We start from the raw sequence: 17762 nt of genomic DNA, 5'->3' as shown, positions 1-17762 counted from the left end.
CAAAAGCGTCACACAGGCGGTTTTTTGCGGGTGTGGGTTCACACATGACGTCAGCTCCGAACTGCATACAAAAGCCATTGGGACATCATTGCTTGCATCGGTATGGCCTCTCGCCTGTGTGGATACGAAGATGGCGTGCCAGGTTCCCGTTCAGTGTGAAGTCCTTGCTACAATGCGTACATCGGTATGGCCTCTCGCCTGTGTGGATACGAAGGTGCTGTGTGAGGTGGCCACGCATAGTGAAGTCCTTGCTGCATTAGATGCATCGGTATGGCCTCTCGCCTGTGTGGATGCGAACATGCTCCACTAGGCTGCACCTGCGGGCGAAGCTCTTGTTGCATTGGGAGCACCGGAAGGGGCACTCTCCGGAGTGTCTCCTCTGGTGGTCTTTCAAGTGAGTGATAACATCTGTGGTGTACCCACACTCAACGCACAGGAAACGGGATCTTCCTGCATTTCTTGAGGCAGTAAGTCACTCCTGCTCCAACTTCTGTTTGAGACTGGGCAATAGAAGAAAGCACATCTTTTATAAAATGTAATGAATATGTTTCAGGTCATGGATGACTGCTGGCCCACCTCCCTAGAGGATTAACATATTTTGACGACACTTTCACAAAGATTTAAGTTATGGTGCCAGAATATGTGCTGCCAAATTGAGTAAGACTGGAAGAAAACTTGACCCTCATATAGAAAATATCATCTAGCAAGGAAGCATGCATTCGTCAGCATGAAAAATCATCCCCAGCAGAACACACAAGGAAACAGTGAAATTCTAGGTAACTAAAACCCTACAGACATTACAAGGAACTAGCATGGGTTCCGACCACTGTTAGTAATAGAAAAGTCAGAACAGGATCAAGCACATCTGAAAGAAATAGTTTTAATGTGCAAAGTACCCATTGCAAATTAGCAGCCAATCTATGTGCTCTAAAGAAATCTCATTTATGAATGCTACGTTAGAGCCATAAATACATATAAATCCATAGTCTCACATCATAGAGAGCTGGAACCACACATAAAAAAAATTCCCCTCAAAACATGGCCTAAAAAATTTATTTTCATCCACAGTTCTGGAAAGCAGACAATGAAGCCATGGATGGAGCATTGTGCGATACACAATCTTACCAACCAATTTCATGGAATAACAACAATATGCATCACTCATTAGAACCCTCAGTGGTGAGGCCCAGAATAAGCTGATTGAGAGCACTCAGACTGCACACGACACTTACACCCGTCACACGGGCACCGCAAAGGCCTTTGAGTATACGGCCCTTATATGCAAAGGCATAAGGTGTGCAACTACATGGCACAAATGTTGCGCCTTTGCCGCTAAGGGCCTTGTAGGCGAAGGCACCCGTCCGAGACCCTTGGAGCCAATAGGCGAAGCCTTCGAGAACCTGTGATGGCAGTGCCATCCAATGTCAAAAAGTAAACTCAATGAAAAAAAAGTAGACGCACCAAACAAGTGTTTGAAAACATCTTTCAAAAATACAAAAGGGGTGTCTAGCTCTGCTTTTTGTACGGTGTTTTTATATTATACCTAGATTGTAAGACAGTAAAATGCTGCAGCAACACCGAGTGCCCCTGGTGGCAAAAGCAATACGCAAATCCTGCTGCTGCTGATCAGAGCAGCTGTTTTAGTTCTTTCAAGCGAGCAATTAGAATGAAAAAATGTCTCAGCTCAGCAAATATAACAGAATTCACCATTGTAATTTTAAAACACTCACTCCTCTGGCTCGAGCACAGCAGCGGGTGCTAAGCCTATTAAACGACTGTTTCGTGAACTAGAATAGGCTGTACCATGTAGCAGTGTCGCTGCTTCTTTAAGCTTCCCTCCTTTGGTGAAAAAAATGTGCCATTGCTAGAAAGGCCTTCGAGGAATGTCGTGTGATGGGGGTATTATTCCCAGAATTATGTAGAAACAAGTTTTGATTACAAAAACTAATGTGTGCTAATGGTTATAATTACTGCGTGCCATGCCACATCTAGGAGCCTGCTTCGAGCTTACTCAAAAACAGCACAGCACATACAAGCATATAGGTCAAATCTAGAAGCAGAGAAAGAAGAAAGAATAAGAACTGCTTCTCACAGTTCAAGAATCCATTAAGAAAAAAATACGTTTGTTACGCCTTCTAAACAACCGCATCCTAGCCAACACAGAGGGAGACAATCGCAAGGGCAAGGAATTCCATGAGATGTTAAAGAGGATTTCTTAATGCTAACAGAAATGCTCATCGTAAAAGCCACACAGCTCATCGCCCAGGACAAAGAAGTCATCACGGCACCATGTCCTTGCGCACCATATTACATCCTTGCAGACATGCAAGGAGACCATCTGGAGGGCCAAGCTTTCTGTGAACAGTTGGAGAGTATGAAACTGCGCAAAATCGGAGTGCAAGAATTGGGTGAGGATATTCCACAGGTCTCTGCACTACAGCTTCGAACTACTTCTGGCCCAGCTGTTAAAAAATGTGGGTCTGTACGGCCTGCTAAGGCCGCGACTTCTTAGTTAGGAATGGTACTCTTCTCGCAACACAACGAAACTTGAACTGCACGGAGCCGCAGAACAAGGTGTCAGTGTCAGCCCACAGCATTGAGCTACCCCCGATAACGCTGGACATACTGTTATGGGAGGAAGATGCTGCCATAAGATGGCCGCCGCAAGACGGCTCCTGCAGGAGACCTACGCAGATACAGCTCACGTGCCTTTCTATGTGTTGCCCAGCATGGCCATACTGCTGGCCAGCATGGTCCCACATGGTCACACAAGGCCACACTCGTCAGCCAGACAGATCAAGTTCCAGACGTGATCCTGGCAGAGCAATGACAACCTTCGGAGAAATGGCAGTAGGGACATCCTCTGCGACCCACCATTTGGTCAAAAAGAGAGAGCGAGGACATTCCTCTTTTGTTGCGCCGAGTAGACAGCTCCTATTTTTGTCATGTTGGCACACGTTCACGATGGCACACGTGCCCCCGCGGAGCCATTCGATAAACCTTGAACGAGCCACAAACCAGCGGACGACACTTCATGGGGCATTTCCCAAGCAAGCAACTACAGATATATGTCGGACGTCCGAACTAGATCCAAATGTGCTGTGCCAAGATTGCCCGTCGGATGTACGAACAGAATCCGGCCTCAGATATCCATATCCATACTTTCATCGGGCGTACGAAGTCTCCGGTTTTGTATATCCGCATGAGAGACGGAGCGTGCGCCCGAGGTATGTATGACTATTTTCCCAGGACATGAGTATGAACGTTTATTTTCTGAACAAAAAATTTGCACCTTTCATGATTGTATGTTGATTTTTTATCGAGAGATACTTCTCCCAGAAATAGATTTTGTGAATTTTATGGGCAAGTTGGCTCGAAATCGCACTAATTCAAACTGCATATCTGCTTCCATGAAATTATTTGCATCAGCTGCAGGGTTTGACGCAAAGACGTAAATTGGAGTGATTCTGCAATCCTTTCTGTAATACAAGGGTTGCCAAAGAGCAAAAATAATTTTAGGGTGACAGCAGGTGTTGCACAATTTCAAAGCAGCTCATGATCAGTCACTAATTCTGTTTAGAAAACCTCTACAAATTATCGCAATTGTGCAACATCATGTCCGCTTTGTTCGTTAAACTTGCAACTGAAAGCATTTGCAAATTCAAAACTCCTGCCAAACACTGCTGTCATCGTCATCATGTATGTCAGTTTGAGGTCAGCCCAATCCATTCCAACAGTCAACAGTGCGACGCCGCTGTCATTTTGTCGTGAAGAGTGGTGCTGCTTTAGATCTTTGTTACTAACAAAGCGTGGCTTTGTTTGGTCTGCGGACGAAAGTGGTGTGTCATTTGAGCAATTCGAAAAATGCAAGAAACACCTAATGCTCTTCAGGAATGCTGGGGTACCGTACTGTGCCAACTTTGGATGAAAGAAGGCTTAGTGTGAATGGCACAGGTGATTGCCTATGAAGGTGAGTAGTACAATGCTTGAAAATAACTAAAATACAGAACATGCAGAAGGGAAAAAAACATGTGCTTTGCTTCCATCACACGTGCTCGCTACTAGCAAGACATGAATTGAGCATTGGGAAGAAGCGAAAAACATGAGCATGGCATCAGAAGAAGGCAGCAAAAGGACTACTGCAATAGTTTTGCATTAAGTGTGCGAATGCACCGAGCTGAAGCACAGTTTAGAAAATTTAACAACTGATGAAGGTGGTTACATGGAGGCAACAAAGCTAAACGTCCACCACCAATCTGGTTGCAGAAGACACTAGCAATGAGTACTTGAACGGTTATCAGAGGGCACAAGAAGCTACTTTGACAATAACACTACCAAAAAAGAGACATGGATTTCAAGCAGTCAACTTGCAGGATCAGAAAAGAGGTCACGTAACAGTAAACTTGTCGTGTCTCCACTCAATGCTGGTAGAACACTTTGCAGGTTAGACGTACTGTCATAACTGTTTTCTGGAAAAATGCCGGAACAAAAGCGTCACACAGGCGGTTTTTTGCGGGTGTGGGTTCACACATGACGTCAGCTCCGAACTGCATACAAAAGCCATTGGGACATCATTGCTTGCATCGGTATGGCCTCTCGCCTGTGTGGATACGAAGATGGCGTGCCAGGTTCCTGTTCAGTGTGAAGTTCTTGCTACAATGCGAACATCGGTATGGCCTCTCGCCTGTGTGGATACGAAGGTGCTTTGTCAGGTGGCCACGCATAGTGAAGTCCTTGCTGCATTAGATGCATCGGTATGGCCTCTCGCCTGTGTGGATGCGAACATGCTCCACTAGGCTGCACCTGCGGGCGAAGCTCTTGTTGCATTGGGAGCACCAGAAGGGGCGCTCTCCGGAGTGTGTCCTCTGGTGGTCTTTCAAGTGAGTGATAACATCTGTGGTGTACCCACACTCAACGCACAGGAAACGGGATCTTCCTGCATTTCTTGAGGCAGCAAGTCACTCCTGCTCCAAGTTCTGTTTGAGACTGGGCAATAGAAGAAAGCACATCTTTTATAAAATATAATGAATATGTTTCAGGTCATGGATGACTGCTGGCCCACCTCCCTAGAGGATTAACATATTTTGACGACACTTTCACAAAGATTTAGGTTATGGTGCCAGAATATGTGCTGCCAAATTGAGTAAGACTGGAAGAAAACTTGACCCTCATATAGAAATTATCTAGCAAGGAAGCATGCATTCGTCAGCATGAAAAATCATCCCCAGCACAACACACAAGGAAACAGTGAAATTCTAGGTAACTAAAACCCTACAGACATTATAAGGAACTAGCATGGGTTCCGACCACTGTTAGTAGAAAAGTCAGAACAGGATCAAGCACATCTGAAAGAAATAGTTTTAATGTGCAAAGTACCCATTGCAAATTAGCAGCCAATCTATGTGCTCTAAAGAAATCTCATTTATGAATGCTACGTTAGAGCCATAAATACATATAAATCCATAGTCTCACATCATAGAGAGCTGGAACCACACATAAAAAAAATTCCCCTCAAAACATGGCCTAAAAAATTTATTTTCAGCCACAGTTGTGGAAAGCAGACAATGAAGCCATGGATGGAGCATTGTGCGATACACAATCTTACCAACCAATTTCATGGAATAACAACAATATGCATCACTCATTACAACCCTCAGTGGTGAGGCCCAGAATAAGCTGATTGAGAGCACTCAGACTGCACACGACACTTACACCCGTCACACGGGCACCGCAAAGGCCTTTGAGTATACGGCCCTTATATGCAAAGGCATAAGGTGTGCAACTACATGGCACAAATGTTGCGCCTTTGCCGCTAAGGGCCTTGTAGGCGAAGGCACCCTTCCGAGACCCTTGGAGCCAAAAGGCGAAGCCTTCGAGAACCTGTGATGGCAGTGCCATCCAATGTCAAAAAGTAAACTCAATGAAAAAAAAGTAGACGCACCAAACAAGTGTTTGAAAACATCTTTCAAAAATACAAAAGGGGTGTCTAGCTCTGCTTTTTGTACGGTGTTTTTATATTATACCTAGATTGTAAGACAGTAAAATGCTGCAGCAACACCGAGTGCCCCTGGTGGCAAAAGCAATACGCAAATCCTGCTGCTGCTGATCAGAGCAGCTGTTTTAGTTCTTTCAAGTGAGCAATTAGAATGAAAAAATGTCTCAGCTCAGCAAATATAACAGAATTCACCATTGTAATTTTAAAACACTCACTCCTCTGGCTCGAGCACAGCAGCGGGTGCTAAGCCTATTAAACGACTGTTTCGTGAACTAGAATAGGCTGTACCATGTAGCAGTGTCGCTGCTTCTTTAAGCTTCCCTCCTTTGGTGAAAAAAATGTGCCATTGCTAGAAAGGCCTTCGAGGAATGTCGTGTGATGGGGGTATTATTCCCAGAATTATGTAGAAACAAGTTTTGATTACAAAAACTAATGTGTGCTAATGGTTATAATTACTGCGTGCCATGCCACATCTAGGAGCCTGCTTCGAGCTTACTCAAAAACAGCACAGCACATACAAGCATATAGGTGAAATCTAGAAGCAGAGAAAGAAGAAAGAATAAGAACTGCTTCTCACAGTTCAAGAATCCATTAAGAAAAAACTACGTTTGTTACGCTTTCTAAACAACCGCATCCTAGCCAACACAAAGGGAGACAATCGCAAGGGCAAGGAATTCCATGAGATGTTAAAGAGGATTTCTTAATGCTAACAGAAATGCTCATCGTAAAAGCCACACAGCTCATCGCCCAGGACAAAGAAGTCATCACGGCACCATGTCCTTGCGCACCATATTACATCCTTGCAGACATGCAAGGAGACCATCTGGAGGGCCAAGCTTTCTGTGAACAGTTGGAGAGTATGAAACTGCGCAAAATCGGAGTGCAAGAATTGGGTGAGGATATTCCACAGGTCTCTGCACTACAGCTTCGAACTACTTCTGGCCCAGCTGTTAAAAAATGTGGGTCTGTACGGCCTGCTAAGGCCGCGACTTCTTAGTTAGGAATGGTACTCTTCTCGCAACACAACGAAACTTGAACTGCACGGAGCCGCAGAACAAGGTGTCAGTGTCAGCCCACAGCATTGAGCTACCCCCGATAACGCTGGACATACTGTTATGGGAGGAAGGTGCTGCCATAAGATGGCCGCCGCAAGACGGCTCCTGCAGGAGACCTACGCAGATACAACTCACGTGCCTTTCTATGTGTTGCCCAGCATGGCCATACTGCTGGCCAGCATGGTCCCACATGGTCACACAAGGCCACACTCGTCAGCCAGACAGATCAAGTTCCAGACGTGATCCTGGCGGAGTAATGACAACCTTCGGAGAAATGGCAGCAGGGACATCCTCTGCGACCCACCATTTGATCAAAAAGAGAGAGCGAGGACATTCCTCTTTTGTTGCGCCGAGTAGACAGCTCCTATTTTCGTCATGTTGGCACACGTTCACGATGGCACACGTGCCCCCGCGGAGCCATTCGATAAACCTTGAACAAGCCACAAACCAGCGGACGACACTTCATGGGGCATTTCCCAAGCAAGCAACTACAGATATATGTCGGACGTCCGAACTAGATCCAAATGTGCTGTGCCAAGATTGTCCGTCGGATGTATGAACAGAATCCGGCCTCAGATATCCATATCCATACTTTCATCGGGCGAACGAAGTCTCCGGTTTTGTATATCCGCATGAGACGGAGCGTGCGCCCGAGGTATGTATGACTATTTTCCCAGGACATGAGTATGAACGTTTATTTTCTGAACAAAAAATTTGCACCTTTCATGATTGTATGTTGATTTTTTATCGAGATACTTCTCCCAGAAATAGATTTTGTGAATTTTATGGGCAAGTTGGCTCGAAATCGCACTAATTCAAACTGCATATCTGCTTCCATGAAATTATTTGCATCAGCTGCAGGGTTTGACGCAAAGACGTAAATTGGAGTGATTCTGCAATCCTTTCTGTAATACAAGGGTTGCCAAAGAGCAAAAATAATTTTAGGGTGACAGCAGGTGGCTCACAATTTCAAAGCAGCTCATGATCAGTCACTAATTCTGTTTAGAAAACCTCTACAAATTATCGCAATTGTGCAACATCATGTCCGCTTTGTTCGTTAAACTTGCAACTGAAAGCATTTGCAAATTCAAAACTCCTGCCAAACACTGCTGTCATCGTCATCATGTATGTCAGTTTGCGGTCAGCCCAATCCATTCCAACAGTCAACAGTGCGACGCCGCTGTCATTTTGTCGTGAAGAGTGGTGCTGCTTTAGATCTTTGTTACTAACAAAGCGTGGCTTTGTTTGGTCTGCGGACGAAAGTGGTGTGTCATTTGAGCAATAAGAAAAATGCAAGAAACACCTAATGCTCTTCAGGAATGCTGGGGTACCGTACTGTGCCAACTTTGGATGAAAGAAGGCTTAGTGTGAATGGCACAGGTGATTGCCTATGAAGGTGAGTAGTACACTGCTTGAAAATAACTTTTGGACAATGCAGCAGGATCATATAGCATTCGTTCCTAAGAGAGAGGAGGCGGGCTGAAAGCACGATGTGATGGTATCTCTGTTGGCCGCGAACATCACATTTTTGCAGTGCAAAATGCGTGATATACTGTGCCATTCACTTCCTACCATTGCTTTAGATAATTTGATTTAGGTGCACTTCTTGCTCAAAATCTTATCATGAGTTTGTTTTTTATCTCATTCATCTGCTACTTTTCATGACATGTTTTGTGTTTAAAAAAGGAGTGCTATTTCACTCTTTCCTGTGTGATGTTTTTCTGCGGCGACATATAACATAGTGTTACTGGCTGTGCTCAGAGGCTTGAATACATAAATGCCTGCATACTTATTCTTTTTAGATTCATTTAAAAGCTATACATTTTGATGTAAAATGCTTGCTAGGCGACTTGATATGTAATAGTACTGTGTAAACTCTGTTTCCTTAGGCTACTGCATTTTTGCACGAGTTTCACAAGACTGATGTTTGTTGCATTGTCTTTTCAGAAATCCTGTGGGTGGGAAGACTGGATGTGCTTGCCAAGCTTGTCATACTTCAAGTCAGATATTTTACGAATATAACCAAGCCCTTTGCTTATGTACATCGACAATAAAATATGCCTGCTATGCATTAAATTGTTTTCCCTTTTATTGCCTTACGGGAATAAAAAAGCATGCATGCACCATAGATGCAAATATCTGAGAAAGATCTGGCAATGGACGTCCGATGGCGAGACAAACGTATACCTTTGTACTCCTATCGGACAGCCGACGGACATCCACCGGCTATTTGCGGATGTTTAGTGGACGTCCGGAACATCTGAAACGGGCCTCTGTCGGCAGTCCAGTGGATATCTGTGATTGCTTGGCTTATTGGATACCAGATGGGGCTGCTAAGCTTGCTAAGGTGGCAGACTGGATGATGAGTCATGAGTTTGCTACACACAACAAAGTGCAACTAGAAAAAACTGCGTCTCCTCAAACAGAACAAAACCAAAATACACCTTACTGAGCTGCAGCCGCAAGCAGGAGAGATTATGGCCATCAAGAGGCGAATCGTGTTCAAAACATGACAGCTGTGCCAAAAGATCACCCAGCCTCCTCGAGGGCCAGTCAAAAATGGTGGCTGTCAACCGGCCTCCTCAATGCCGGTTACAAAAGTGACAGAAATCTCCCGGCCTCCTAATGTTGTTAGCCTTTTAAAAGATGGCACATACCCACATTGGGGAATCAGCCAAGCAGATTGACTTCTAGAGTGCCGATTTTGAAAATGGCGGCAAATACCTTCTTCCTTCCTCCTCTGATATAAGCGCCACCTCATTGCCATCATCATGAGTGGTATCTGTGAAGCCATTGATATATATATATACACAGGTTGCCTGTGAATAAAGAGCCTACTTCATGGTACATAGGATTGGGCATGATTCGTAACGAGGGACATTTAGTGGATGCATAAAGTATGTCCACGGGTCACTCGCTGAAAAGACAGGGACCAATAATATGATGCATATCGTCAGTCCTAAGGGGCTCGACTGTCAGTAGTTAAATGGCCAGTCACGAGATGGCGCCATGCATCCGTTTGGTGCACCATCACCATTTCACCTTTTCAAGCCATTCGTTTTCCTTCTTTTCTTTGCTCTGTGTTATTAAAAACAAAATGGCAGCTTGACAGTGTGCATCATTTCGTTGGCTTCGTGCCAAATCCACTCAATCCACTACCCCTAAAAGTGTGGTCACGCTGCGTACTTAACAAAACCAACAGACTCCACACTGAAGCACTGCGGGGTCTACAGCTTTCTTCGGACAGTAAAACGCAAACATTACCAATGAACGCGAACATGGCTACTACAGTACCATGGGCTGAAATAGCAATGAATTGAACTCACAGCAATTAAAAAGAAACTGAAACTGCTGCTCCCATCTGTGGGAATATAGATGATCCCGGACATGCCGAATTATTGCTTATATCAGACTGTCAGTATATCTCTCTAAAAAACCCCATGAGAATGTATAGCTGTGTCACGTTGATCAAGCTCCTGTTCAGTGAAACATTTGATTCATTTACAAGGTGCAGCGGCGCACCTGCAAGTGGTGCTTCTCCTAATGGGGCTCCCATGATCACTTCTCACGCATGCAGCTGGGTCGGCTGTGCGGCCTTGGGCACTTGCTAATATGGTAGCACTTTGGAGCTGTGTGGCAAAATGAAAATGGGGTGTACTTGATTGTGGCCTTCGGTCTGACGTGATCAACGTGACACTGTTCTCATATGGGGAAGCTGGCATTCGGTGCACCTGTTATCATGCGGTGAAGCCAGCCTAGCTGACCAAAGGTCTGCATCGGCTCTTGCATCGCCTGCTTCACTGCTCAAAGTGATGCTAAAATCAACTACACCTTAATTTAATCGAGCCTGTATTGCATGTATAGCGTACCAGCAACAAAATTAGACCGCTTATGATTGGTGGTGGATTCTCTTAAAGTATTGTCTGCTGCAGCATGTTATGCGGTGCCTTGGGGATTATCTACGACCTCCTCGACTATTAGGTTCAACTACGGAACTTATCCCAGCCGACAAGAAGGACTTCAGTGTGACCGGAGCTTTTGTCCTCCATCTTGCGAGGTGCATACCGGATGGTGCTGGGCATAAACTTTTCTTTGACAATTATTTTCCTTGCCAGTTTTGCGGGTGCTTCGTGAGAAGACTGTATATGCTGCAGGGACAGTCCGAGCAAACAGGACTGAGAAATGCCCACTAAAGCCAGAAGGCCGACTGAAACAGGAAGCACAAGGGTCCTCTAACAGCATGATAAGCAGCAATGAAAAAATCTTCGTCACGAGATGGATGGACAACAGGGCGGTCAGCCTAGCCTCAAATTTTCTCAGAATTGAAGATGAGGATGAAGTTTCTCGATGGAGCAAATCAGACGGGAAATATAGGGCGGAGACAAGGTTACCAACGCTATAATTCGGAACCTCAGCAACGGCCATCTGAAGGACCTAACAGACTACATTAACAAGGAATTGTGGAAGAAAGGCAAGGTACCAGCTGAGTGGTGCCATGTGGACATCACTGATTCCCAAGGCAGGGAAACCCCCACCAGCAGACTCCCATCGCCCAATCTACCTAACCTCCTGTCTGGGCAAAATGTATGAAAGAATCATACACACCAGACTAAAACTATATAGAAGATAACTTTTACCCCTACACTATGGTGGGATTCCAAAAAGGCCTCTGTAGACAAGATGCCTTCCTAAGGATTAGTGAAGAATTGATTAATACAATACCCACCCGTGGAGAAAAAAACCTTCTTTTAGCCCTGGATTTAAAAGGAGCCTTTGACAACATCTCCCATCAAGCTATCCTAGAGGAGCTGAGTGGTCTGGACTGTGGAGAGAGGATCTTTAACTACATCAAGGCTTTCCTCTCGAACAGAACTGCCACCATAAGCATTGGTGAAGTCCGTTCTCAACCCTTCCCCATGGCTAACCACGGCCGGTCTCGAGGGAAGCGCGCACTCTCTCTTACAGCCTGTGCAAGAGGGGCAGTTGTGACCTGCCACCGCATCTCTCCGGCGGCGCTGCGAGCCAACCCTCTCCGCTCGAAGAGAGACGCCGAAATGTTCGCTGGAGGCAGCCTTGGCGCGCACTGGTTCTGACACCTTGCACCTGTTACTGAACGGCTGCTCCCAGCGTTGAACAAGAACCTGGCAACTGTGTATTATGCAGCCATAGCTATATATGCACGCAAAGGAGGGATGTAGTAGATGGATCTCGAAACATTGAAGTTGGCATGCAGTGATGGCGCATAGCTCGGATCATTTGAGACTGGCTCGAGTAAAAGTGAAGCATAGTATTTCAGTAACAACCAGGGTTAGGAATCATTTATTTTCATCTCAAAGGCCGGCACAGTGTCTGTCAGTACTTCAAAATGTATTCTGACATTAGTAGCATTTGCCGCTCCAATGCGTTCAAACGCACCTGTTCATTCTGTTCGCACTGCACGAAACACGATAAGACAAATCATCTGCTCTTTGAAACTCTGACGTTTCCCCTACTTAAGAGAACTTACAGTAATAACTGCTTGCAATGAATTATACAACATTGTCGTGTGACTGACAGTTCTGAGTGATGTTGTTTAGAGCCTGATATGCTTTCGCGTTGGATTGTGGATAAATCCAGACTGCTTGTTATTTTGGTCTGTCAATTGCCTTGTGTAATTGACGAGAAAAATTCAGAGAAACTTTTCGGAGATCAGATGTGCTAAGCATTTGGCGTAGCTCCTGTCAACACCCTCAGGGCAGCATAACAGAGGAGAATCTTCAAGATGTGGCTCAACGATTAGTTGCAAGGTTTCAAAAATATTTGATCGTGGAAAATCCTTGAACACCTTTTCAAAAAACGTCGATATAATTTCCAAGAGAGCTAGAAATCCTGGCATTAGATAGTGAAGTTCACCATTCTCCTGGGCACGCAGAAGTCTGTAAAAGGGGCCTGCTAGTCTTGTTCGTCGTCACAAGCATAACCCAAGCGTCACACCCAAGATCACTGATAAGTTTGGCAATATAGCCGCCTACGTACACCAAGCCTGAATAAGCAACAGACGGAGGCGGAGCTGAAAAATGTGCTCGCAGAGCTTTCAGTTCTTCAAATACATCTTGGGGAACATAGGCGGCCACTTCTTCAACGTCTTCACCTTGATTAGTGGCTTCTTTCGATGGCAGTGCTTTTTTCTTTACATTGTGACCCAGAGCTACTGTAATGGCTCTTGCGTCCAACGCGTCGTTACCTCCACACATAAAGCTCAATTTTCCAAACAATGCTTCGACAGGATCACTGTTGAACTTTCTAGTGAAAACATAGTTGATGCCTCTTCTCAGCAGAAATTGAGTCACCTCCACTGTGGATTTCGTGGTGAAAAGTAGGGCACTGTACGTTTCCTCTGTGAAGTTCCCAACGCCAGTGGCAATGGAAGTCTTTAATATTCTTCACATACCTGCAAAACTCAGTTTGCGGCCACAGTAGCCGGCCATCGTCTTCCTTGGGGATGGGCATTTTGCAGTCACTTCCCTTGTATGTTGTGTCATGAATGTCAACTCATTTCTTCATCACTTTCATGAACTGGTTCGTAGATGTTGCGTCCTTGAAAGCAAAGAGAATAGAGCTGACTCACGAGTTCTGCTGGAGGTGGTCCAGAGCCGCAGTGACGTGGGGCAAAAACACCTGCACGGCGTGTAACATTTCATTTTCTCAAGGTTTGATGGATGCACATGCTTTCGTTTCAGATTTCTGGCCAGTATTACCATCATTTCCTTCTGGTGCTCATACAGATTCGGCCCAAATGCACCGATGAAGACACCAGTGCCGTCTATGAGCTCCCGTTCCAAAATTTGGCTGCGGACATTCTTGAAAACATGGCAACGATCGAAGCTTAAAAAAATTACTCTTTCATCATCCTGAGAATGCTTCACTATAGTTGACAACGAACTGTTCCCCATGTGCTGAAACATCGTTCTGCTGGCTGAGTAGCTATTCGTAATGATACGAATGACTAGAGAGCCACATTCCTCGGCTGCAGAGATGACGTCCTTCATCTCCGCATACAAGTCTCTCCCGTTGAGTTGCTTTGTAAAGTAATATGAACATGGTATCTTGTACGAGCTGACCACTCCGTGGAGCACGAAACATAGCACTCGGTTAGCAAGCGTTTCCTTCTTGGTACGTGGCGCACCGTTTCCTGGCTTGTCTCTGATCCCAAAAACCACGTCGGATTTCCGATCATATATGCACTTCGGCTTTATTGCTGCTTCATCGATTATTAATGAAGCCATGTGCTGTTCGTGGCTGAGAAGGAAAGCTTCCTGAATTAACCTTTCTTTCATGGCGTAACTCATTCCAGAAGACGTTGAGCTGGGACCAACGTAGCGCTGCAGTGTGCACATACGTGACAGTGTTAGGAGAGTAGTACGGGCATGATCACAACCCTTCGGCGAAAGAAATCGCTATATGACGCACTCTCTGATTACTTCTTCGGGACAAGACTGGAATTTCTTCTGATATCCGTTGATTCGGTGAAGCAGGAAGACAGCCTTTTTCTTCCCCTTTTAAATGTCTGAAGCAATATTTTTAAGAGATTAGTAGCGCTTGTCATCACAATATGTGGATAACACCTTCCTTTCTGCTTCTAGTTGCTGCTGTGCTTTTGAGACCTTGGAGTGATAGTACGCTACTTGTGAACGAAGCCTTGCTGTCATTAAAAGGTATCGGACAGCATGTTGCTTGACAGCAGTTGCTTGACAGCAGTTGACAGCATGTTGCTTTTCAAAGCCCGTGCAGGAGGGCTGAGTACGCTGACCTATCATCAGAGCTTTGATACTATGCCCAGAGTGCAGGCTACAATTTGCAGAGCATGCGGGAATGGTTAAGAAGACGAACACTTGGTGCTGCACCGCACCTCCCTGGACCCGTGGATTACAGAAGGCATCACTCTGCAATTGGCACTTGGATTTTCCTTCAAGTGAGATGAGGCTGCAGTGTGGGAACCCAGCCAAGCCAACGCCATCGCTCTGACAAGAACTCGCCTGCAGGCTAGGTGGAGAATGGCACAAATGTAACTACCTGCTTGTATTATATCTGCGTGCATGGTGCTTGTTGTCCTGTCTCGAGTTTCATTGAAAAACTGTGACATACCTGTGCGTGCGGTGTTGCGACCATGGTGATGTTTCACTTTTCGTTTGTTGCACATTTGCACATAGTGATTTTGTATATTTTCAATTTTTTGTTTTGCATGTTCTTCAAGTGCGTGTACAAACTATGGCTCAGTCCCAGAGACGGTGATAGCCTTTTCTAAAAGGGTACCGCCCACATCATCAGGTTATCTCTTTAAATGACTTTGAATGAAATGTGCCTTTAAGCGTTCCTTTAACGCGTGGTAAGCGAGACAGTTTACAGAAAACTAAGCTTGTATTTCTTGTGCACAGCAGCGACAGCACCGCACAACGTGCGGTAATAACCAAGCAAAAACTTTGTACCGCACGCGCTATGCAAAAATTGGCCCGTATACGGAGGGCACGCTCTGGGCTTCCAGTATTTTGGCAGTAAGACAGACATATAATATGGTGGAGCTGCCATAAAAAGAATGTAAACCAATAAGCTCCCAAGCATGTGAGCACTGTTGTCAAGGAAGGCCTCTTAGTTGTGCCATGCTCCTGTACAAAATCAGAACTCGTCACCAACCTTAACCGGAGTTACTTAACTGGAAAAATCAAGCTCTCGCTCCATACACCATCGATCTGTCTTCCAAAGAAATGACAAATGCAGAGGAATTGTTATTATTAACCACAGCTGCTTCTAACAATGTGCCTTTGCATTAACACTTGCTGGCTTTAGAGCTTGCATTAGAAAGGCAAGACAACGTCTGCAAATGAAAGTTGCTTCACAATAACTCTCGCTTGTTTTTATAGATGGATCATAGCTTGGAAGTAACAGTCTATAAAGTCTGTATAAGAGTTGGTCTGATGATTGCAACATCTTGTGCTTTAAAGGGGCTCTGGAAGAGGCTGTAATAAAGTTGCAGTATCGCTGGGATGTTAAAGCACGCCTCTTCATGAATACTGTCCAGTAAGAAATTTTCTAATGCGCTTTGTAGAAGCTGAGTTAGCTGCAGTCAAAATTTGAATTTCAGCGTCCTCGTGCTTTTCTCTCTCTTCTCGTCACTTTTTGCATGCTGGAAGGTCAGTGCTCCTCCACCGGCTCCACCTCTGAGGAGAGCTTCCTGGCCCACCGGAGCTACGCAACTAATTGGCCGCGGCCTTGATAGCTGCCTGACGTCTGAAATAATCTAACCAGTAGCCACCTCTCAACACGTATACGCAGATGCGAGCAACGAAGGAGGGTGCGAGCATAAAAATGTCGCCGGGAAGGGCTCGTCAACTTTTGCAAGTGATTGTGGGTCCTTTGCTGCGTGCAAAAGTGTACTATATGGCTCAGATTTTCATGACAACACAATGCAGTGATTAAGCGAGTCCAGGTACTGAGCACCCGCCTTGTCTGCAAGGCACCCCCCTTCACCTGGGACGCTCAGTGCCTGGTGAACTCTTTCCTCAATTTTTTAGTGTTGTAAGCGTGTTGTGTTTTAGTTTCCGTTTATTATTATCCCCTTTCCTTTAAATTATAAATACGGCTCCGTTTTTTTATCACTGTTGTTTTGTTCGAACCTGCACGCGATAGCGTTCCCCTTCGGAAAGTCGGGGACGCGTTACGAATTTGTGACACCATCATGAGGGCCAGGCATTTTATCAGATATTGAAGAAAATTTCTTATTCATTGCTAAGGAAAATGCACATCGTACAAGCTAGGGAACTCATTGCTCGAGACAAACAAGTCGTAGCGGCGCCAGTTCCTTGGTCACTGTACCGCATTCTAGCCATCCTAGACAATCGCAACAGCCAGGCATTCCATGAGAAGTTAGAGGATTTCTTAATGCTAAAAGAAATGCTCATCGTAAAAGGCACACAGCTCATCGCCCAGGACAAAGGTCATCAGGGCACCATTTTCTTGCACACCATATTGCATCATTGCAGACATACAAGGAGACCATCTGGAGGGCCAAGCTTTCCGTGCACTATTAGAGAGTATGAAACCGCGCAAAATCGGAGTGCAAGAATTGGGTGAGGATATTCCACAGGTCTCTGCGCTACAGCTTGGAACTACTTCTGACCCAGCTGTTAAAAAATGTGGGTCTGTACGGCCTGCCAAGGACTTCTTAGTTAGGAATGGTACTCTTCCGGCAACACAACGAAACCTGCACTGCACGGAGCCGCAGAACAAGGTGTCAGTGTCAGCCCACGGCATCGAGCTACCCCCGATAATGCTGGACATACTGTTACAGAAGGAAGATGCTGTCACAAGACGGCTCCTGCAGAAGACCTACGTAGATACTGCTCACGTGCCTTTCTATGTGTTGCCCAGCGTGACCATACTGCTGGCCAGCATGGAACCACATGGTCACACACGACTACACTCGTCACCCAGACAGATCAGCTGCTGCTACTGATGCCTAGGCACGCCCGAGGTGGATCTCACAGTAAAAGACCGACACTGAAATCAAGTTCCAGACATGATCCTGGCGTAGCAAAGACAACCTTCGGAGAAATTGCAGCAGAGACATCCTCTGCACAGCCCCTCTTTATCGATTGGTGCCAAAGAACTGGCATTTTTAGCGACATGCCATTGTGCCGACAGGCTGCACGTCTCGGCAGGAAATGTGCCGCTAGCTT

At 45.5% G+C, this 17762-nt stretch overlaps 1 pseudogene; it reads right to left on the bottom strand.

Annotated features, from left to right (window-relative positions):
- Positions 1-28: 28 nt before the first annotated feature.
- Positions 29-7242, bottom strand: LOC144108320 (uncharacterized; annotated as a pseudogene).
- Between the last annotated feature and the right edge of the window lie 10520 nt (positions 7243-17762).

Source organism: Amblyomma americanum, chromosome 10 (genome assembly GCF_052857255.1).
Source record: "Amblyomma americanum isolate KBUSLIRL-KWMA chromosome 10, ASM5285725v1, whole genome shotgun sequence".
In the NCBI taxonomy this organism is placed as follows: Eukaryota; Metazoa; Arthropoda; class Arachnida; order Ixodida; family Ixodidae; genus Amblyomma; species Amblyomma americanum.
Note: the sequence above shows the minus strand (reverse complement) of the source record. Positions and strands in the feature narration are given on the sequence as shown.